General features: G+C 42.8%; 1 protein-coding gene and 1 pseudogene across 1 annotated transcript in view; both read left to right on the plus strand.

Annotated features, from left to right (window-relative positions):
* The first annotated feature begins 2,681 nt into the window (after nt 1-2,681).
* On the plus strand, nt 2,682-3,715 carry LOC150021919 (mitochondrial fission regulator 2 pseudogene; annotated as a pseudogene).
* Nucleotides 3,716-6,750: 3,035 nt separating this feature from the next.
* MGAT5 (alpha-1,6-mannosylglycoprotein 6-beta-N-acetylglucosaminyltransferase) overlaps nt 6,751-22,879 on the plus strand; it is a 343,102-nt gene continuing 326,973 nt past the window's right edge. The window contains exon 1 of the mRNA XM_090279425.1: nt 6,751-7,108. The gene's annotated coding sequence lies outside the window, so the exon portion shown is untranslated. The remainder of the gene's footprint in view (nt 7,109-22,879) is intronic.

The raw sequence follows: 22,879 nt of genomic DNA on the forward strand, positions 1-22,879 counted from the left end.
GGTGGTGACAGCTGTTAAAAGAGGAAGCAGTGGGCCCATGTGAAACCCCTGGGGTTGCTTAAATGTCCCACGTTACTGCTGAATCTCAGGGCATCTGGTCAGTATGATGATAGCGAAGAAAGTGGTATCAGTGATTGTGAGCAACTGAGCTTCATAAATTCTGACACTAGCGATGATGAGTTCATGGGGTTCCCAGAAAACTAGAAGGGTACTTGAACCTTAAAGTCTCTCCTAATTTGTTAATGGCAGTGATGGTTCTTAATACCGCTGTTGACTGCTGTTCACTTAACATGGTTGAAATATTATTCTGTTGTATCTTATTAAACATTTTAGTACACCATTTGGTTCAGAATATTGTTCTTGTTTTTCTCCTCTAAACCTGGGTGCATCTTATGGTCAGGTGTGTCTTGTAGTGTGAAAAATACAGTATTTTAGCCCCTAGCTGCTAGAAAAAGAAATTGTGTTATTGTTATTGCTTTTCTGTTTTAGAACTCATAGAAAATTCTTGGTATATATATGTTTTGAGCTGAGAACATGAGAATTTGAGCTAAGACATGAGGAGTTAGAGCTCATTATTCTCTTTCTTTGAGCTGTTCAACTCCAAAAAACAAAATGAAACCACCTACTCCTATATCCTATAGCCTTGGTATTCTTCAGCTGCTACTTGGTCTCCCCAAAGCTTAATTTCAATGGGTACTTTATTTTAGATGAGTACATTTGATAAATTTAATGTTTTGCTTCTGTATGCCACAGGCTGCCTGCATTAAAACCCTTTAAAACAGTTAAACTTTACTTTTTTGTTTTCTTTTTAAGATTTTCTCATTTATTTTTAGAAAGAGAGTAAGGGAGGGAGAAAGAGAGGAAGAGAAACATCAATGTGCAAGAGATATAAGCATAGGTTGTCTCTCTCACACCCCCAACACAGGGGCCCCGCGGCAACCCAGGCATGTGCCCTTGACTGGGAATCGAACTGGCAACATTTTGGTTGCAGGCTGGCGCTCAAGCCACTGAACCATACCAGCCAGGGCTAAACCGGATGGATTTTCAACCCTCAGGCTTAATCAGGCTAGACAACCCATTCCTGATTTCTTCTCTTTCCCTAAGGATTGTGCCTCTTGATTCTAATGTATCAGTCAGGCAACTTAAGCCAAGCAACAAAAACCTAGTCTGACTGATTTAAAGAGAAAAGGAATTTGTTTAAAGGCAAGGTGGAGTCAGGCTCAGAGGCATATGCATCCAGAAACAACTTCTAAAATCAGGTCAGAATTGGTAAGGGGAAGACAGTGCTGCCCCAGCCACTACGTATCAGACGGCTCAGCTTCCATCAGTCACTGGGTACCACTGCCGGCCATGCCGGCCTAAACATTGCATCAGCCACCTCTACCATCAGAGGCTTTACCTTCCACCAGGATTACATAGTAAACGATTCCCATGCCATACAAGATTTCAGGTCCTGGGCAGGAAGTAACGATTCATTGGTTTTTTTCACAGAGACCTGCTCCAAGACTGAATCGCCTGGGTCCTAGCTTTATAAGATTGACATACATAATTGTTATTCTGTTGCTTATTCTTTTCCTACAGTTTGAATAACTCAAGAAATGTGGTTTATGTATAGTACCTGAAATACCCTCTTTTGTTTTTAACATAGTTTTCAGAATGGTTTCTGCCCTGATTGTCATTTCTTCCTGGTTTCCTTGGGGTGGGCAGCAGAGTAGAGTAGAAAGATTTTAGGTTCTGGAGTCAGAAAACTTTGAAGTCAATACGGGCTCTGGCCTTAAATAACAGTGCTTATCAGTGGTTATATTACCTAACTTTGAAGTCTTGACTTATTCTTCTGTAAATACAGTTGTAGTAAAATCCACTTCACAAGTTGTTATGAGGATCAATATGAGTCACATAGAGCTTGGTAAGAGAGGCTGAAAAACAATGGACTTGATTGTGTGGAAAGAGTTGTGCTTTCAAAGTTTGTAATAGAGCAATTATCTGAAGCATGTGAGATAAACATGGAAGTTAGTGGAAGAGACTTGGCAACACCAACAGATACTGGTGCATCGCTGTGAAGTAACCCCAAACACCTTTCTTCTTCTATTAACCTAACACCTTTGTTCACAAGGAATTGGAATGCTAAAAAATGAATCACTGTTCACCAAGTAAGCATGACCTCAGCTGCCAGGGCTTTCACTACAGTCCTGAAATCGCACTGTGCTGTTTTCTAATACTCTAAGTTTGTAACGAATTCACTCTTGAGAGGACATGATGAAATATACACCTCCATCCTAGTGAGCATCTTTATGTCTGTGAGCAGTGTCCTTTAGCAATTCTTACTCTAAATTAAAATCTTCACTCTGGAGCAGGTTGAGTGGGGCCCGTGAGGAGGCAGGCGCCTTTAGTGGAGTTATCCTGGTGGCAAACCGAGGGGCTCCAGGGCCTGGCCCCAGGGTTGGCAGGGATGATATTACCACCTGTGGCCTGCAAGTGAGGTGTGTAGGCTGACACGGGTCTGATCATTTCTGAACCCGGAGGAGGGCACGTCGGGCGTCTTGGACTGGTGATTCCAAGGTAGGCTTCCTTAAGGACCGTGGCTTGAAGTTCTACGTTTGCTCAGAGGTATGGCTTTGGAGACGGTATCAAGAAACTAATGTTTCCTCGAATATGCGTCTGTGCTTGCTTTATCAATATCTCTCGTATTAATTATCTTACGAGAGATGCTGCAATATTTTGGTGTCCCCATAGACCAGGTTTTGCATATTTGGGAAAATAAAGGCTATGGATCATCTTGGAGTAATATTTGTATTACTGGATAAATTCTTCCTTGAAAAGATAGTCCCAGGCCTGTTTTTGACTTGATCCTGAAATCTGTAGACTATGGTAACCGTGGATTTGTCGTTCCATCTTTTGCTAATATTTTGTGTGTGGTAAATGATGAAGCCAGCTATCTCAGATTTTTTAATGGTATATGAAAAAATGAGGAAGATGAGAAAAAGTGATTTTTCTATTCTTTGCAATTAGTTTGGGATCCACTGTCACCTGTTCTAGGACATAACAAACTAGTGCTCAGCCTGTAAGAGAAGCTACAATGAAAACAATAGCTGCCTTTGAAGATGTACTAACTTTTCTTTGCTCTCATATTGCTGCAATTGTGGAAATGCAGGAACTGAAAAACAGTGTGAATTCTGGTTCCTTTGACTCAAATGATGGGCCTGGTGGCTTGGGACACGTGCCATCATCAAGGACTGATGAACTGCATGTTAAACCAGATCTCTTTTCAAGTTCAGAGCTTTCCTCCCCTTCTCCCCCACCCTCTCAGTTTTCTTTTCTACAGCCTCTATGTTCTCTCCTACAACCAGGATTTAATAATATTTGTGACTCAGGTAATTCAGCAACTGAAATGAAAAAACAGCATAGTTATAGTTGTTATTCAAAAAACCCCCCAAAATAAAGATGTTCTAAACATGTTGGATGTTTTAAAGAATATGAATAAGATTAAACTTTATGCTGTTGAATGATTACCTCAAGGCAGAACCATTCATAAGAGGAAAAAACACAATTCACACTGGGATCCAGGATCTTTAATATCCCAGGCACTGAAGCAGAAAGTTGCATTCCAAGAAGATGATTCCTTTGAGAAAGAAAATAAGTCTGGGGAGTCTCTCCATTTTCTAGTTCAGAAACTTCAAGGCTTGGTCAGTACACTTCACAGTTAGAAGGACAGTGAACTAAAGGAAGACTGAAAAACACAAAAGTTGTCATGAGCAACGTATGAACAATGCAAGCTGTGTCTACTCACCTACAGGGAAAAATTGCAGAAATATGCCATCATGTTCTTCACTATATGTTAATTTTCTGTTAATGAAATGAAATTAAACTCTATACACTAGGATATATTGGTGTAGAGGTCTGAAAAGTCTTGATTCTTAATGCCTGTCTCTGGTTTTAGAAAATCCAGCAGTTAACTGGTTACTGATGGTAGTTAAGTGTATTGATTATTTCTCATGTATGGTAATGTTATTAAAGGCTGAATATACACTTCAAATGATTTTCCTAAGAGCTAAATAGTAAATGACTTAATGTTTCTCATCAGAGAACAGTAGGATCTCACTGTAGGGTAACAGAAACCATTTTAATGGATTAAGAAATTAAGGTACACTAAGTCTGCATTGTACCACTTAATAAATGATAGTATGTTCGAGTTGTTTTTTTTTTTTTTTTAATTCCCTAAAGGAGTTATGATGCCCTTATTTAAGAGCCTTTGATTCTTTTAAAAATTGGTAATGATCTGGTAACTTGGCCTCCAGGACCTTGGAGATTTTCAAAGAATATAATTTTTTTATTAAGATAGTCGTAGTTTGAATAATATAGGCTGAGCCTCCTAAAAATTCTTCCTAAAGTTGATAAAGAATTATTCTTAGAAACTGATTTGATACATGCTAGTATTTAAAGATCTTCTTCTAGTTTTGCCTATACTTGCTATGTAAAAATGTATGCCTATCATTTTGTTTCTTTTTTTCCTTATTACAATTGCACTCTCTTCTTTTGTAAATAGAATGTAAAATAAATGTGCCTTTGTAATTTAAAAAATAAATAAATAAAATCTTAACTCTGTAAGAAAAACAAGTGAGATAATATTAATTTCCCTCAAAGACACTGCAAGTATATTATTATTTTATTTTATTTTTAAAAAGGTTTTATTTATTTATCTTTTAAAGAAAGGGGGAGGAAGGGAGAAAGAGAGAGAGAGAAAAACATCAATCAGCTGACTCTCACACATTCTCCAACCATAGAACTGGCCTGCAACCCAGGCATATTGTCTGACTGGGAACAGAACCATGGAACCAGAGACCTTTCGCTTTGCAGGACAATGCTCAACCCACTAAGCCATGCCAGTTAGGGTGCGAGTAAATTATTTCTACAAATAAATTGTATATATATAATACAAACATATATGTATTATATGAAATACATATAATATGTGTACATATGAATATTATATCCTTATACTTAATACATACATATATACATTCATTAAAAATTCCTGAAATAATAATCATCTGTAATATCCTTTGTAGCAGTGAGTCCGCAAATTATAAATGATTGATGTCTTTCGGAAATTTCTAGGCCACCAGGTGGGAACTTGGCTTCAAAGCAAATCAATTAGGATTAGAATCTGTACCATCCGTGTCCTAAGCACAGAAAGTCCTGACCACCAGATGTCACCATTCTTCTATCTCCCCTTCCAGTGCCAGAAGAGAGGTTGAGATGTTATTTTCTTCCAAGGGACTGAGGGAAATAGGTGCCTCCCAATATTCCCAGGACTTCACAAAAAGACCTTATTGAGAGGAATCATGCTGCTCATGCAGATTTCCTTGTGGTTCTTGAGCATCACCTGGACAGATTTTGACAGCTGAGGATCCAAGTGGCTGATAATTTGGGGCCCATTTGGTCAGAAAATGTTAAAGCCATTTCCTTCAGCCTTAAAGTAAGCTAGGACTGATCTACTGTGCCTAGAGCCTAGAGCTAGTTCAATGCAGGAGAGGCCACAGGGTATTTTCTATTACAATCCTGGAGTCAGAAGACCTCCCTTAACTAGCTGGGTGGCCCAAGAGCTCACTTACAGAATAAGGGAGTTGGACTAAGTAATTTCTATCGTCCTTAAATTCCATGATTCTTTGTTTTTAAATGACTCTGCTTGGAGGGTGGGTGGCAGGATGTAGTGATCTAAGTTCAAGAAAGAAGACCCCAGGGAGGACAGTGAATTGGGGAAGGAGAAATCCTGCAGGGAACGAAAGGTAAAGTTGAACATAAACTCTCCTGTACCTGACACAGTGACTGGTTACATGGTATGGAACTTGCTGACGTTATGATCGTCCCTTGTCATGTTCACCCCTAAGTACCCACCAGGTCATTCTTCTTGCATTCTAATACTACTTAACAAGGATCTATAATGCTTAATGATGTAAATGTACAAATTCTCTCCCAAGGTTTGGCTGGATTTAATGTCCTGTCAGTCAATGTTCTTTGTGGTGCCTTCAGGGCAAGGAATATGTTTTATTTCTTTTTGAATTTACAACAGTACAATGTTCAGCTAGGCTGTCTGCAGTGTTCATAAAATATGGGGTGGGAGGGGGAAGAGAAAGAGAAAGAGAAAGAGAAATGGAGTTCATTTATTGAGCATCTACTATGTGCCAGGTATTGCTAAGTACTTTACATATAGTTTATTTCATCTTCAAAATAACCTCATGAAGCAGCATTTATTATGCTCATAGATAAAGAAGCTAAATTCATATGGTTAATTGGCTTGCCTGTGGTCACAAAAACCAAGTGGCAGAAACTCATACTGCTTCATATAACCCATTCTATGAGGGTGGAAAGGCTCAGGGCAGTTTGAGATGGTTGAGCTCAGTGTCCCCCCACAGGGCTTTATTCCTGGAAGGGCCCTGGTGCTTAGAGGCCTGCACTGCAACACTCTGGAGGATGCAATGACATATCAGCATTTCACACTGCCCCTGACCTTGCTACAATATTATTTATGGCCGGGATCAAACTCTCTCTCTCTCTCTCACTTCTTTCTCCCTTTGGGCTGTGGAATTGTACAGTTGGTAGAAGTCCTCTCAAACAAGGTTTGATAGTTTGCAGACGGCCCCTAAGAGGCTGGGACGTTAGGAATTGGCTGAGCGCTCAGCCCGGGAGGGCGGGGAGTTTGCTGAACGTCCCTGGCTGGAATCCCTGCCTTCCAGATCAGGGAGCCCAGAAGAGGGGAGAAGTTGGAGAGTCCGGAAAAGGAAGGGTTGGTAGAAATTGCGGACAGACTCCAGCCCTGGTCAGTTGACCTCCCGAGGAGTGCCTCTGCTGCGGCGGGGCGAGTGTGGACACGCAGCGGGCGCGTGCGCGCGGCCCCTTCAGGGCTGGGACTTTGCAGACCGTCCCTGCCGCGATCAGCCCGGCGGCCCTGCGGCTCCCGCGGCAGCCGCGGTGGCCCAAGGCACAATCCAGCCTTGGTAGCCGCACGGCAGGCTCTAGGCGCCGCAGCTCGGAGCCCCACTGCTCCTTGGTCCCCGCAGGAACGGCGACTGTCTGACGCTTCTGGCTGCTGCTGCTACCCTACACGGAGGTGAGAGCCCTTGGATCGGGGCGATCGCGTCGAAACTCTCCATCCCCGCGGGAAGATGCACGCAGAGCGGACCGTGGAAGGCGCAGGGAGCTGGGTGCGGGCAGGGAGAGCCCGTACCGAGGGTGGCGCTGCCTGGGGCTTTTGTGCGCCGCCCCCCTGTTGCCTGCGTGGGTGCCCCGGTTGTGGCCGCTTTGCTGGACCCAGGAGTGCCTCCGGGGACGCGCATTGAGGCGCCCACCTGCCTGTGGCAGCCCGTATCCAGCGGAGGCTGCAGGCCCCCTGGACCTGTGGGGAGGTGGTTTGTTGGCTTTTCGAGGGACTGTCCAGAGGAGGCTTCGGCTTGGCGGGCTGGAGGCGAGCGGCTGGGGATGGCAGATGGGCGCTCAGACCGCTGAGGAGCTTTGCTGGGGTCATGCTGGGGGTGTGGGCCAGTCTGAGGTCGCCCGGACCTGGGCGGGCAGGGTGGGTATAGCCACGGGCCAGTGAGGAGGAAGTAAAAGGGAGGCTGGCCCTGGGCCCCAGAGGGATGCGGCGCGCGGGCGCTCTGGTCCGGGTGACCAGAGAAGTCCAGCGGCGCCCTCCACCCCCTGGGGATGCCCGTTGGCCCGCGATCCCGCCAGCCGAAGAGGCTACGGGGAGCGCAGAGTCCACACCCGCGCGCACACTGCCCGAGAGCATGCTCAGTGCGGCCCGGGGAACTTCCTGCCGAGTCTCCGGCTGCCCCGGCCCTCTCCCAGCCGGCTGCTCGCAAAGTTGGGGGCGGCGAGGGGCCCGAGTGGGGGTCGCGGTGCCTGCCTGTCGCCCTTTGGCGTCCTTGCTCCCTGCATCACCCATGCCCGGCCCCCCAGCGCTTCTCTCCTACGTCGCCCCCACGGCTGCGAATAGAGGCGTGGATGTCACCCCGCGCTCCCTGAGGCCAGGTCCGAGGCCGGCTAGCCAGGGAGGCCTGGTGGCGCGGCAGCCCGCCGGGTGAACCCGCTCCCTGAGCGCTCGCCAGGCGCACGGACCGTGCAGTAAGCGGACTGGGTGAAAGGGGGTGTGGGCACGGGGCCCTCGGCACACACACTCGCTGTCACACACAAAGCCTTGGTTGAAGAGCTACACCGCGCAATAGAGGGAAGAGGTGCCTCTTGCAATGCCCAACCGCTTTTGGAGCACCAACAGCGTGCTCGCTGCTTGGTCCCGGGATGCTGGATCCTGGGGACGCTTGTGGTTGTCAGAGATGCCCGAGGGGAAGTCTAGGCCCTGGTACTCCTGGCACTTACTGCCAGGCCCTGCACTTGGCTGTGGTAGCCCAGCGAGAGAAGGTTGGGCACTTCGCGGGCTGTGGAGTTGAGGAGAAAGCTGAGGTTTGTGTGGAGTTCGGGTGCGATGGCAACACTGCACTTGAAAACACCTGAATCCAAGTGTTAGCGGCAGGATCTCATTCTAAAGAGCCTAGTGGGAAGCTGGTTGTCACCCTTGTCCCCTTATAGTTAGAATCTGAGATACTTGGTTGGTTTTTAACTCTGAGAGACCCACCCCCCACCCCCGTGTTAGTCACTGTGTCACTCACATCCGGAGCCTTGACCCAGGATCAAAACTCTTGTTTTTGATTTGAGAAAATCGTAAAACAGATTTTCACGATAGGGAAACCATCACAGATCTGTCTTGATATATGAATTTTCACCTCCCCTTTCCTTTTTCCTACAAATTGTTTTTGTTGTTATTATTCAGGGCTGAGATAGGCACCCTAAATTTTTTCTGGCTGTTAGGATGAGAGCAAAGCTCTCCTGTCTAGAGATCTTTTATGTTTTTTTTTTCCTGTTACCAACTTGATTTCTATGTAGTCAACCTGAAATGGAGAGGCCTGAGAAATGAGGTGATATAAGATGAAGGGGAAGAGGTGACCTGTTGCCCCCTTTCGGGACTGGAAGAAGAAGAGAAGGAAGCTGCTCTGCCAGACACCAGACTTTTCTCAGACTTCTCTTTTGTTCCAGCCTGCCTTCCTGGGTCTGGGAGACTTGTGACTGGAGTCACTGTGAGAAAGGAGTCCCCAGTCCTGGTTTGGGGCTTTCCAGGGCGTGCACCTGCACAGGCAGTGCTGGGTGGTTTTAAGGTGGACTGCAATGGCAGCAGGGCTGAGGGATTTGCCCACATCTGCCAGTGGCATCGGTGTGTTTCAGCCAGTGCTACAAATCTGCTCATGGGCTTTGAATCTTCTCAGCAGTGCGCATTTCAAGTGCTTTATGTTTGGAAGTGTGAATACAGTACTCATTTATATATAGTCACACATCCCTATAGTTTTTTATAAAGAAGCATGGGCATATGTATGTGCATATGCAGTGTTCTTTGGTAGCATCTTGGAGCTGGAAGAGACCTCAGGAGATCATAGGAATTCAGATTTTCTCCCTTCCCATTCAGTTTCTTCAGTTTAAAAATAACCAAGCAGCCTGCTGCTCAGCTGGCTTCCCAAGGTATTTGGTGCCAGAGTCTCCCTTCCCTGAAAAGTGTTGCTCCTCAGGATCTGGTCTAGATGTATTCTGACATTTGACACGACTTTTCCTAATGCTCCACGTGGCTTGGGATCTCAGTCACTGCAGTCACTCTCAGATTTTGGCAGGTATAAGTGACCAGTGTCCCGTGCAGCAATGTCTAGAAGAGTGCTAAGAGCAGACATCAGTAAGACGTGAGTTGGAAAGTTTGTTCCCTTTTGTACTCTGTGGTCATTTGAGCGGGTAGTTGCTCTGCTCCTTTCTAAGAGCGTGGGGACTCATTTTTATCCCCTTCCCCACGTGTGTCTTGGCCTTCTGGCTCTAGGAAGGTGGGGTGGTGGTTGGGGATGGTAGCCTGTGTTGGTGTTATTATCATAGGTCTCAGGAAAGTATGTCTTTGGGGATTTGTTATGATGGATGTCAAAGTCTGGGGAAGGATCCTGGTGTTAGGTGAACAGCTAACAGATAGTTCTGACTGAAGGAAGGTGTATCTGTTCCAGAACTCAGGTACTTAAAAAAAGAGAGAGAGAGAATCATTTTCTATTTGGGAGTGAATGCCATGTGGGTGACAGTTGAGAGGTCTGGGTCAGAAATAAATTTGGTACTGGTCAGTGCAGTCTTTACTAGGCTGCCTTTAAAGTTCATAATTGCATTGAAGTATAGAGTCCCTCTTAATAGCTAGAATTTAGCCATACTTTTAAAGTTCTCTTTGAAATTGAGTAAAGATCTCCCCATCTTCTTAAAGTTTCTAATCTAAGCCATGTCCATAATAGTCCACACCAAAAACCCAAGCACAGTTGTGGTGACTTTTGTGCCAACTCAGGCGAACTCATTGAATGTTTAGCGTGCATTTCCATGAGCCACGCTCTGTGCTGGTGCTGCGTATGAAGATGTCCTCCTCACTTTTAATTTATCTGACCTTCTCTTTCAGTGTGTTAATGCCAACTACTAGCTCTTGGAAAGCTGCCCAGGTGGGTCCCAGGAGTGCTGTAACTGTGTTTTCAGCTGGAAGAGTTGGGACCTGAGCTGTGTTTGCCCACTTGCACAGTTTTATTTATTTATTTTTCATTGCCACAATTAAATGCATCCTTCCCCGACTTTGTCACATTTGGAAGGCTATATGTGTGCATGAGAGGGTTTGGAGGAATCTCTTATTTCTTCAGAATCCCACAGCTCTTTTCTGAACACATAACCTTCTGGAAAGACAACAGGGGACTTTCTGCTGGGCTCTTTTGCCTCAAAAATCAGGAGAGACCAACAGGGTAAGCTCTCATGGCTGGATTTGGTGGGAGCATTTCTCCTTGTAAATTGGCACCCCCACTGCCACACCTGCTTTTCTGCCTTCTGGACCTTGGCCCCAGCTGGGATGTTGTCCTAGGGAGAGTAAGGAGCATTTCTCCACCCTGTTGCCCATGAATGCAGAAGTGGCATTATCAAAGTACTTGGTTCATTGTAAGAGTTAAGTACCAGTGTTTGCAATTTAGTTCCTTACAAAAAACATCAGTACTTCAAAGTTATTCCTAGAATAATAACAGCCTCACTTATTTGCATCCCTCTGTGATTTTTGTGGCTGGCCCTTGAGGAAATGTGTGCCACCCACCCACTTCTGTGTAAGTGCCTCTTAGTGTTGTAGTTCTAAGCAGAGACAGCTTGTAAGTCCTGTTGTGCTGGTCAGATGCTTTTTATAAATATCCTACACAGCACAGTCTTCCAGTATAATGGTCTGGATCTCTTTCATGGCTCATGCCACCCCTGGGAGTGTGTTGTGTTGGTGATGAGTGTACAGATTGCATGTCTTGGTGCAGAAATTTCAAGAACAGGTGGGCGAGAAGATAGAGATGGTGATGAAAAAATATATCTTCTATATTTGACGTGATCTCACAAAATGCTACTTCTATATTTCATTTAGTCCTCAGTGCAACACTGAGGTAGATGCTAATGTCATTCCCAGTTTATACATAGTGAGACTGAGACATGAGGAGTTTATGAAACCTGGTCAAGGTTACACATGGCAAGAGGCAGGGTGAGGATTCAAACTCAGGTGGTCTGAGTCCAGGGCCCATGTTAGCTGGACTATGCTTAATTTTTGAGGCTAGGAACCTCCCCCTGTACTAGCCAGCACCTTCTTCCCAACCAAACCTAGGAGAAATCTTAGACACTCAGGGGCTGAAAGGGACTTCAGGAAGATCCCTCCGGATCCTTATCTTTCTAGCTGAGGTCATGGAGGTGCAGAGAGGTAGAAAACTTGCTCCAAGTCTCATTAGCAGAAAGCAGTGGGAAAGCTGGGTCTCAATTGTGACCCCTGGTCCCATAGGAACAATGAATAACAACTGATAACAGATATGTGCCTGCTTTGTTTATAGCATTGATCCAGGAGGAAGATGTGAAGGTCTTTTGGCATCTGTTCCTCCCACTCCTAGAACCAACCCTTTTGTGCACTCACATCCCCCTTAACATTGGAATCTGGTGGGGTCCCTGGTCCTTCACTATCCCCAAATGGGAGAATAGAAGCAACTCTTGTGCTTTTAAGTGAGATGTGTTCCCCTCTTTTTGGCTACCTTTTGAGTTCGACATCTTAAGAAAGTCATCTGGGATGGACTTGACATTTCACTCTGAAATTCTTATATCCTCTTTCTCTGTCTCTCTCTTGCCTAAGGGCTTGGGGCCCCTCTCAGCATTGATTTCTATTCTTTAGGAGCGTGGGTAACCAAGCAGAGGTGACAGAACTATTTCTTTTTATTCCTTTCCCTTTTTATTGCATTGATTGGGGTGATACTGGTTAGCAAAATTATACAGGTTTCAGGTGCACAATTCTACATACATCTGTACACTGCATTGTGTGTTCGCCACCCCAAGTCAAGTCTCTGTGTCCATCACCATTTATATCCCTATACCACACACACACCCCTGCCCCACAATCACCATGCTGTTAGCTTTTGTCCATAAAGGCTATTTCTTCACAGTTCCAATAAAGGGCTGGTGAGGACATTCCCACAGTGTATGTGGAATCCTAGAAAGACTGCTGATTGTAAAATGTTCCCCAGACCACTGGGATCTGCTTATTTCGTGGAATTTTCCTTTTGGGCATTCAGGGAACACAGTTTCTTTTCATTTTATTTCTTGCATAGGATCAAGTTTGTATCTGTCACATCAGTGCTCTCACCTGATTCTGATTCTGATCCTGAAAGTTTCTGGTTAATAACTAGTCCTTAGCTGCTCATGGACTTGGAGGTCTAGGCCTGCTCAGGGCCCACACAGAAGGGTTAAGTTCAGTTATAACGCAGTATGCAAATAAAGAACATATTCATTCAGCCCACGTGACCTCTCTGGGCCTCAGTTCTTATGTTGAAAAGTAATGGGAGTGAATGAGCTCTCCAAAGTGCTGTTCAGTCTTAATACTGTGTAATACTGTATATATGTGTATATGTGTACATATATATATATATGACAAAAAAGGTGTAGAATAAGGAAATGGAATTTCTTATTAAAAAAAAGAAAAAACATTCAGGGAAAACTCAAGTTGTTTTTGCCTTTGCTGGCAGACAGTTCAAATGCTTACCTAAAAAGAACAAGTCCTCTAATATTGCTATCTTTGGGGTGTTTATTTTTGAATGTTTAGAAATGAAAAGTCTTGGGCTTTCCTTCTCAGCCAAGAGATAACCTGCTTCCCCTGGTGAAGCTATTTTTTTCCTTTGGGCAACGGAGACTCAAAGAGCAGAAGATGACCGGCAGGAGTGCTGTGGCACAGCGTCCCGGGGAAAGTGGCTCAGTGTTTGCACTGCCATGGGCTGCACCCAGTTCTGTTTACATTACTTTTGTCACTCCTGGAACTACTTTGAAAGAACAGGGAAGCTGACATCTACCTCCTTGCCGCTGCTTTTTTTTTCAAGGCCAATTTTTTATTTACTAGTGTTCATGCCAATGAGGAGTTTTCTGAATGATCAATTCTTTCTCTTACATATCTTGTTTAGAAAAGCAATCTCTACTTCATGCTAAGCATGACCTTTCTGTTTTCTTAGTATTGTATTTCTGTTTGGTGTACTTCCGTCACCCCATCTCCTATGATTGTTCAGAGCTACCAAGGTTAGAGGCAGCGCCAAGTGGGGATTTGGAGAGGATGGGGCACTTTCCATCTCCTGCCTCCCCAATAATAATGTTCGTCACATGAGGAGTCTTCTGTGAGACCTTTGCCAACACAGCTTCAAGGCCCTGTGTCCATCAGGATGGCCTTCCCCCTTTAACAAAGTTCTCAGCAGCAATGGCCAAGAATGGCACATTTCCCCCTCCGCCCCTCTAGTGAGTTCTAGCTATTGCGAAATTTAAGGGTGACACTGTTCTGTGGATAATCCTTCATTGTATGTTATTTAATACACACAAATGTAATTCTCTTGAGAAAATGTTAACAACTTTTTCTATAGGTTTACGTTTCCTTATTTGCTCTTCTGATGTCCAGTGAACTCCAGAGATGGAAAGTTGTTTTTTTCTTTTTTCCCAAGGTTGCTTTAAAAAAAAACAAAACAAAACACAAAACATCTAGCCCTTACAGTTGTGGCTCAGCTGACTGGGCATCATCCTGCAAAGGGACAGGTCTCAGAGTCCCAGTCAGGGCACATACCTGGGTTGCAGGTTTGGTCCCTGGTTGGGGTGCGTGCGAGAGGCAGCTGATCAGTTTTTTTTCTCCCTCTCTTTCTTCCGTCCTTCCCCTGTCTCTCTAAAAATAAATAAATAAAATCTTTAAAAATTTCAAAATAAAAATAAAAACATCTGTCCCCAAGGGTTTCTCAGAAGTATAGAGTTCTAGTAGGCACAACTGGAATCTCCATTTCTTTGTACAGGACATGACACCAGTCAGGTGTGGCATTTACTGAAGGTAAACTCCGACTGTGGCAGGCGGGGTCACTCTGCAGGGGATCAGCTGTCTTCCTGTTGGTCAGTTCCGTGTTCTGTGATTCCGGTTTCTCTTCTGTCACATGAGGCATCTCAGCTTCTACAACTGTGGGATTCTACTAGTGTCCTTCTAGGCTGAGCTCAGCACACTCATCTGCTCTAGTCTTTTAAGAATATTCTTAAATCTTTAATCTGTCCTTTAAGAATATTCTTAGGTGTGTTCCCAATCTTGAGGTCCCATTTGGTTGTGTGTGTTTAGAGTTCTGTTTTTTAGATCAGTGGACCTTTTGTAGACATTTTGTCTTTTCTCCCTCACCATGGGCATAATTCATGGGCTCATGAAGCCAAACAAATTGGGACTTTGTATGTTAGTGAATGAACGAGTATGTGTGAGTGTGTGTGTGTGTGTGTGTATCCAATTTCATGTACTACTAGAGCTGATTACCTCATTGTCTTATTATCTATGAAAAGAAGTAGGAGTGATCAGAGTTAGAGCTGCAGATCCGGAGTAGCCATCAGTTAAATGAAGTCTCTAGAAAGTTTCTGTGGAAGGATTTTGTTAATATGGATTTTCCCCTAGTACATGCTTGGAGATTACAGTATATGGGTAATGATTTTATTGTACTTTCTATAGACTGCAATAAAAGTTTTTCACGATAATGAGTTGCTTATTCTATTATAATACCTTTTGTCTTATTGCCACTATAACTGGAATCAGATATAGCTTTCCATGTTTCATGCCGTGCCTGGTTAGTGTTCTCCAAGTTCCAAACTTTCTCCCAGTCTAGTGGCTTTAAGAGAGACTCTTCCATTTCCTCAGTGTCAATCTTTAGTATAAAGATTACAAAATTATGTAACCCTTCTGTTATTGCTATAAGAAATAACCACCACAGACTTAGTGGCTTAAAGCAACACAGGTATATTGTTTTATAATTTTGTAGTCAGAGGTCTAACATGGGTCTCAGCGGCTAAGATCACGGTATCTGTTCCTTTTGGAAGCTCCAGGGGAGAATCAGTTTCCTTGCCTTTTCCACATACATTCATAGGCTTGTGCCCCCTTCCTCCAACGTCAAAACCAGCAATGCTGAGCTGAATCCTTGTCCATTTACTGTCAGGTTGGTGCTCTGACCACAGGGAAAGGTTCTCTGATTTTTTTTTCCTTTTCTCTTATGGTTTATTATTTAAAAATTAAACAGTGACAGTTACAGGAAATGCATAATTTGCAAAAGCCCTATGTTTGGATTGATAAATGCAAGTGTTACCATACATTCATCTGAAGGACTAAAATCAGATAGATAGAAGAACATGAACTGATTTGAAAGGATGTTTATAGCCTGGATGTACATGAAACAGTAAGTAACTATTACATAAATGAAGGCATAAGTTTACATAAATATAAGAAACATTAAATTCTAAAATAAGAGTCTCTGATTTAAGGATCTATGTGATTAGCTTGGGCCCACCCAGATAATCCAGGATAAGCTCATCTCAAGCTCTTTAACCTAATCACACCTGTCTTGTAAAGTAACATATTCACCAGTTCCAGGGATTAGGAACTGTACATTCTTTGGGGGCCACTTACCTGTCTACCACAGTTCTGAAAACTTTTTGCAAAGAAATGATTTTCTGCTCATTATGTAAAGGAGATGTTCCTTTCCATTGAAGAACTCTACTGTCACAGGAAATCTGCCCATTTCCTTGTTGCTCATATTTTTAAATTCAGTTGTACTTTAGTGTCTGCAGGGAATTGCATCCAGGATCCCCCTTGGATACCAAAATTCTTGGAAGCTCTAATTCTGTATATAATATGGCCTAGTATTTGCATATAGGCTACAGCAGGGTGTGCCTACACATCACTTCACTAGCATGGATTCAGTAGTGCTGTGCATGTGGCAAGTTCATGATTTGTTTTTTGGAACTTTCGGGGATTAAAAAAATTTTTTTTTGATTTGCAGTTCGTAGAATCCATGGATTTAAAAATCAGTGGATATGGAAGGCTGACTGTATATTCAAATAAACTGTTTGCAAAACACAATATATAAGGTTTGTGTTCAGCTGTGCTAGGCATTGATCTATGCATGTTTACTTGTTCCAGTTTACGTAATTGTTAACAGTCCTGCTAGTACAATGAGGAAACTGAGGTGTGAAGGAAACTGGCCCAGGGCCACATAGCCAGAAGTGGTAGAGTCAGGGAACAAATGTGGATCTCATTGATTCCGAAGCCCAGTTCTTTTCACTCTGCCTTCCTGCCGCAGAAGTGATCATGGAAAAACAAAATGAGAAAGGCATTGGGAAGTTTTAAAATAATGTAAAATATGTGCTTCTGCCAAGGTGATACAAATGATAAATATAGTCTGTGGTAGATTGATTCCATGAATGGCCCCGATTAATGGCCTCCCCTTTATCTTATAACTCTTTAGCCCCTTTCCTTTTCCTCGCCCTCCACTGGAATTGGCCACCAGGCCTACTTTGGCAAGTGGGATGTTAACAAATGCCATGTAAACAGAGTTTAGAAGAGTCTAGGTGTTTCTAACAGTCTTTTACACATCTGGGCTGCTCCCATAGATCCCTGCCACCACCATGAGAACATACCTAGGAAAGCCTAATGGAGAGGTCTGAGAAACACTTGAGAATGAGCCAGGTTGTGTCAGCTGAGGCCATCCTTCACCAGCCAGCCTCACCTGGACTGTTCCCTGAACATTTCAAGCCAGATCACCAGAATGACCCAGCTGACTGGTAGAGTTATGGAAATAATTGATGATTATTGTTTTAAGCCACTGAGTTCTGGGAGTGTTTGTTATACAGCAGTAGCTAACTGATACACATCTCATCAGATTTTTAAGTAGCAAACGAAATATTTTAGTGTCCTTTGGAAGATCATTTTGTACTACATGTAACTAAATGTTCTTTTAAAAAATCTGATGTTTTCTAATATTATCTTAAGATTATACTTTAGGCTTAAGAACTTGCCCATTCTATCCCCCCCATTTTTTTCTTTTTAATATGAAAATCCTATAAATTCTTACCAGTCTCAGTCAGAAGCCAACTTGTTTTCCCTTCTCAACCTATTTATTATTTCTAATATGGTGGCTTTTGACTCCCAACCTGAGTAGGAAATTGACTCAGAATTCATATATGCTCAAGAAAAGTTCATGAAACAATACCTACCCTTCTATCTCTGATGTCCTCTCATGTTTTCTTTTCTTTTTATTTACTTAAAAAAATGCTGGTCAGGAGTTACCACCATGGCCCATTACCCATTTTGTAAATAAAGTTTTATCAGAATGCAGCTACTTGTTCCCATGTGTTCATTAGTATGGTTATGGCTGCCTTCAAGTTACATTGGCAGAGTGGTGTAGTTGTGACAGAGCTTATCTGGCCTACAAGCCTAAAGCACTTACTCCTGGCTCTTGAAGAAAGTTTTCTGGCTCTTGCACTGAATTGATTTCATAACCCGTCAGTTGGGACCCTTCATTCAGAAGACTGAGTGACCTTTACATTTTTTTTAATAATATTCTTATGGAAATTACAGTACGTAAATCTGGCAGATATGAAATAACCCTTTTCCTGCTGACAATTAAGTTTTTGCTATTTAATGTTATACCTGATTGGCTTATATAGGAAACTTTTCAAGCAATTCTACAGTGTTTCATTTTAAGTAGTATTACCTCCATCCCCCGTACCCCTTATTTTTCCCCCTAATTTAAAGGAGGATCTCTTGTGGAAACTAGCTGGAAATAACATGGACACAAATTCCATTCAAGTGCTAGTTATTTATTCATTAGATTCCAGCAGTGTCTTTTTTGTAACATAATGAGTACATTAGTGGAAGAGGTAGAGAGACAGTGAGTGATTTTGGCTTCTTTTACAGCACTGGTCTAGCAACTTGTCCTTACTGCCACATTTCTGAATTAGGGCAGTATTATTTCTGAGCATAATAAGATTTAGAGACATTAAAATCATGGTGTTGGAAAGACTTTGGAAAAATTTATTTATTTTTCACTCAGACTGAATTGGGCCCTTAAAGGCCAAATTTCTCCAGTTCTTCAATTTTCCAAGTCTGTCAACAAAGGACAACAATTGTTATTTATAAATGTGTTGTGGCTAATGAGATTGATGAAAGGGAGCTGAGGCAGAAAAGGCTTCGGAATGATCTGGATATATCTTTCTAGAATCTGAAATGCCAGGTGAAGAATGGTCATGGGCCCATTTATTTATTGGCAGTGAGAACAGAGTGAAATAAATGGGCTTCAAGTATGGCATGAAGAGCTTAGGTATAATCTGAGAACTCTCTCCCACATAAGGTACGTTCTTTGACATTAGAACAGGTTCTTCTGAGCATTTTTGATGTTAACTGCCCCGCTCAGTTTAGGTGGGTGGCCATCTTTGCAGATGGTTCCATGCCTGTAATTAATAAGGACTCCTCCAGGCGCTAGCACCAGAAACTGCCAGAGCTTGCTTCAAACAAAAGTGGAGAATTCACGTTAGGGCTATGGGAGCAGGAGCCAGGAGCTGCCTGTAGCCTGGGGTGGGGACTCTGGGAGCCCCGTTTGTTTCCTGTCCTCCTCGCTGCTGCATCTGCCTGGCTGCCTCCCCGCCCCCACCCCTCTTATACTTTTCTTGACCCAAGGGCAGAGCTGTGGGGAAGGGCCCTTTTTACTGGGAAAGCCACCCAAGAAGACCAATCTTGCTCTTGTAAAGCCACTTCCAGTTTCCCGGGGAGTGTTCCCTCTGTAACCCAGCTTGATATCACCCAGAGGTGGGCAGAGCGTGGGAAGTGCAATACAGATCTTGGCTAGTTCCAGCAGTCTTGTGGGGGCACTTTAGAAATCTGTGGTTTTGGTTGTCCATGATTGAAGGGTGCTACTAACGTTTATTGGGTGGGGACCAGTGATACTAACCATCTGTGATGGCTAGAACAGTCTTACACCCCAAGGTGTATCCTTGTGTTCCACTGTGAGATGATCATAGATGAACAAACAAAACCGGCTATTACCTAACTCACGCATAAACAAAGACTATTTTGCATGTTTTTAGTAAGCATTGACTTGCTCAGTCGATGAAGAAAGTGCTTTGTTCTGCTGGGAAATTTGCGAAGAAGTATTTGCCATTTTGAAAAATCACACCATGCATGACATCACTGCATCATCTGTGTAAGCCTTCATTTATATCTGACCCACTGTTGGATTTCACATTCAAGTACAGGCACCTAAAGACCCCATCATGCCTTCTAGATTAGTCTTGCCCAATGAATTGAATTGCATATTTAAATGCATGTTACATTTGTTATAAATTATTTTCCTTTTATTCCCATTTATGTTACTCTTAGGGCAATAAATATATATGTTTGAAATTGTGTTTAGGAAGTTTTCCTCAGAATGTAATTTCAGATAGTAAAAGAGTATTAGAAGTTTGCTTATAAGTTTGGGGCTTTGGAACTGATAGAGTTTAGAACATGGCGCTAGGGGAAGTGACTTGTAATTTCCCCCTATCCCAATCATTCAGCTGATTTAAAAACTTAACACTATTTAAAAAAATTAAAAAACTGTGGCTCATGCACTGGGTGCAGCTGGCTGAGAAAAAAGGAACAGAATATTGGCCACATACTGCATGCAGACCTACCCCCCTTCCATGTTGTGCTTTATAGCCAGGGTCCAGGTTGTAGGTCACCTCATCTTTTGGAAAAGCCACAGAAGTAGGAGATAAAATCAGATTATCACATGAGTTTCATATGTATCACTTTGTACAGCTTCAAGGGGATCTGTGAGCTTGCATGAAAAAATATTACACCTTGATTTTCTCTAACCCCTAATAAAAATTGAGGAGTATCTTAACTTTTGAATGTTGACCGCAAGTCACAGTAATGTTAGTGTTGTTGTCTGTGACTCCGTCACCAATAGAAATTCGATATTTCATATCACATCATAGATGGCTAACAGATATCTCGAAATATCAGTAATCATTATGACTTTGAAATTAATGGTGGTTATTATATCTGCTGCTAGATAGTGTAATTTAATCTATCAATAAATAAGCATATGTGTTATATCACAATTAAAAAAATATTTTGATAACCATGTTTAACTATAATTGACTTCCTCTGTAATCCTATGCATTTAACAAGTCTGGAGAAGGAGCCTGTAGGCCTCATCAATCTGCCAGTGGGTCTGTGATAACAGCAATTGTAGAGTAGGATTCTGGAGTGTTCTTAACACTATACACCACACCATTGCCCTGTCTCTTCTGTTTATCTGGAGGCCACCCGACTTGGTCTTTCCCCAAGGTAAGGGTGTGGAGAGGGTGTGGGCTTATCTCTGGTTGTCTTATTTCCTTCTTAGACCTGTTCAAAGAATTGAGCTTGATTTACCCTCAGTTCATTCTTTCATTATACATGAGGAGGCAACTTTGTCAGAACATTCCTCCTGGTAGGCTCTGTTGATCAGTACAAGGTACATAATGTATTGCAATTAAAGCTAAAACATAGTGATTGTTTGAATTCTAAAAAGAAGTGTGATTTCTGGTTCAGTTTTTCAAGTGGAGGATATTCCCAGTATACAGGCCAACTTCTCTTTTCCTTTTTGTATGTTTCAGAGTTACATACAAGAACTCTAAGAACCCCATTGCCCCAGAAATGTGTTGTGCACATGGCTGCTGGGGTGTTTTCCTGCTACCATATGGCTCGTGAGGAGAGGGGCATTTCTCAGGAATCAGGGTTTGAGGTGCAGGCAGACAGCTCCATAGGTGTGTACTTCACCATAGTGGTTACCTTGGCCCCAGTGAGCCCAGCTAAAGGGTACTGTGCTGCAGCTGTAACTGGATTTCTGGGAACTGCCTTAGCCTTTTTCTGTGTTTGGAAACTTCTGTTGGTAGGAAGTGAGTTTGCCACAGAGTAGCCCACTGCTGTGTTCTTGCAGTCCTCCACGCACGGAATCACTGCTGTGCTGCCCTGTGCATCTTTTTTCTCTAGCAGCTTCTACGTCTATATTTAGAGCATGAAAATGCAGACCATTTCCTTTCTGATTCTTTAGCAGTTGAGCATAGAGAGGGATCTTCACTCAGTTAACTCCAATACCTTGGACAACTGTATTAAATAATAATGAGAATAGTATTTTTGTGATTCTTTGTTTCAAAAGATATGCTGAAGATTGGAACGGAATAATTTCAAAATTTTAACCTCCATTTTCTTATGGGTTTATTGACTGAATTTCTTAATGAGTAAAAGCGACTACCTTAAGGTTGTAGAAACAGCCCCATTACATGATATTGTTACTGCTCATGTCAGACTAAAGAGAACATATGTGTGTTTAACAAGCTTATTAATGAAGTGACAGCATTTCTCTCTTTCTTTTTTAAAAGGGAACAGGAAAATTATGTTACTTCCTGAGCCGCTGATTACTATTACGGATACATGTGCAAGATTGGGGATACTATTTGGCGTAATTTTTAAAAATGAGATACTTCAACCCTTTTATCAAGAAACTGTCCTATCATTGGATACATAAGGGCAAATTTTTTGGCTTGAGAAAGTAAGAAATTTACAAATTCATTGACTGAAGCGTGATTATTTCACTCACTTTAAAGGATTTACTCATTTCCCCTATTCTGAGCCACATTCCCTTGATCTACTTTTCATAGAGGTTTGTTTCAGGTGAATTTTGATCTTAATCCTACCTTTGTGGAGAGAGTAAATAAAGTCCAGAAAATCGAGACTAGGTGTTTAAATATCCATGTGTGATTCATCTCCTGGTCAGATGGGGAACAGAATTAATTGTGCAGCTTCTGGACACAGTAGATCCCATTACAGACGGTCTCTCAGTGAAAACTGATACGGTCCTGTCTTCAAACTGGCAATCAGCGGTGAGGACCGCACATACAGAGTAACGCTTTTTCCCCAGAAGTGGATCTCTAGAGCACATAGCTAACATCCAGGGGAGTACTGGGCACTCCTGGGAACCAGATCTTGACTACAGTGTCTAATTCCATGCTAATGACAACCCTGTAAATTAGGTTCCCTTGTTTCCATTGAACAGATGTGAAACTGAGTTATGGAGAAGTTAACTGTCTTGTCTGCAGTGACTCATATATAATTTTAAGGTGACCACATAATTTACCATACAAACCTGAACACTTTTGAGAGTGAAAGGGGGTAGTAATGATTATGCCAGGATAACAGCCATTAATAGGGCTATATGGTCCCTCTGCTAATAGGGCTTAGATGGGAGCTTAATTCAAGCCTCTAATTCCAAAGACCACCTGTTCTCCATTAGATCAGGCAGCCTCATCTGCAGATAAATTGGTAAGGCAGATACTGAAGAATCTTCTGAAGATGAGTTCTGCACTAGGTAGAGAGACAAAGAAAAATTCCTCTAAGGCTAAATAAAAGTTTCCTTTGGCAAGAGACACTTCTACT

The sequence above is a fragment of the Furipterus horrens genome, unplaced genomic scaffold, assembly GCF_987537825.1.
Source record: "Furipterus horrens unplaced genomic scaffold, mFurHor1.1.pri manual_scaffold_1, whole genome shotgun sequence".
Classification (NCBI taxonomy): domain Eukaryota; kingdom Metazoa; phylum Chordata; class Mammalia; order Chiroptera; family Furipteridae; genus Furipterus; species Furipterus horrens.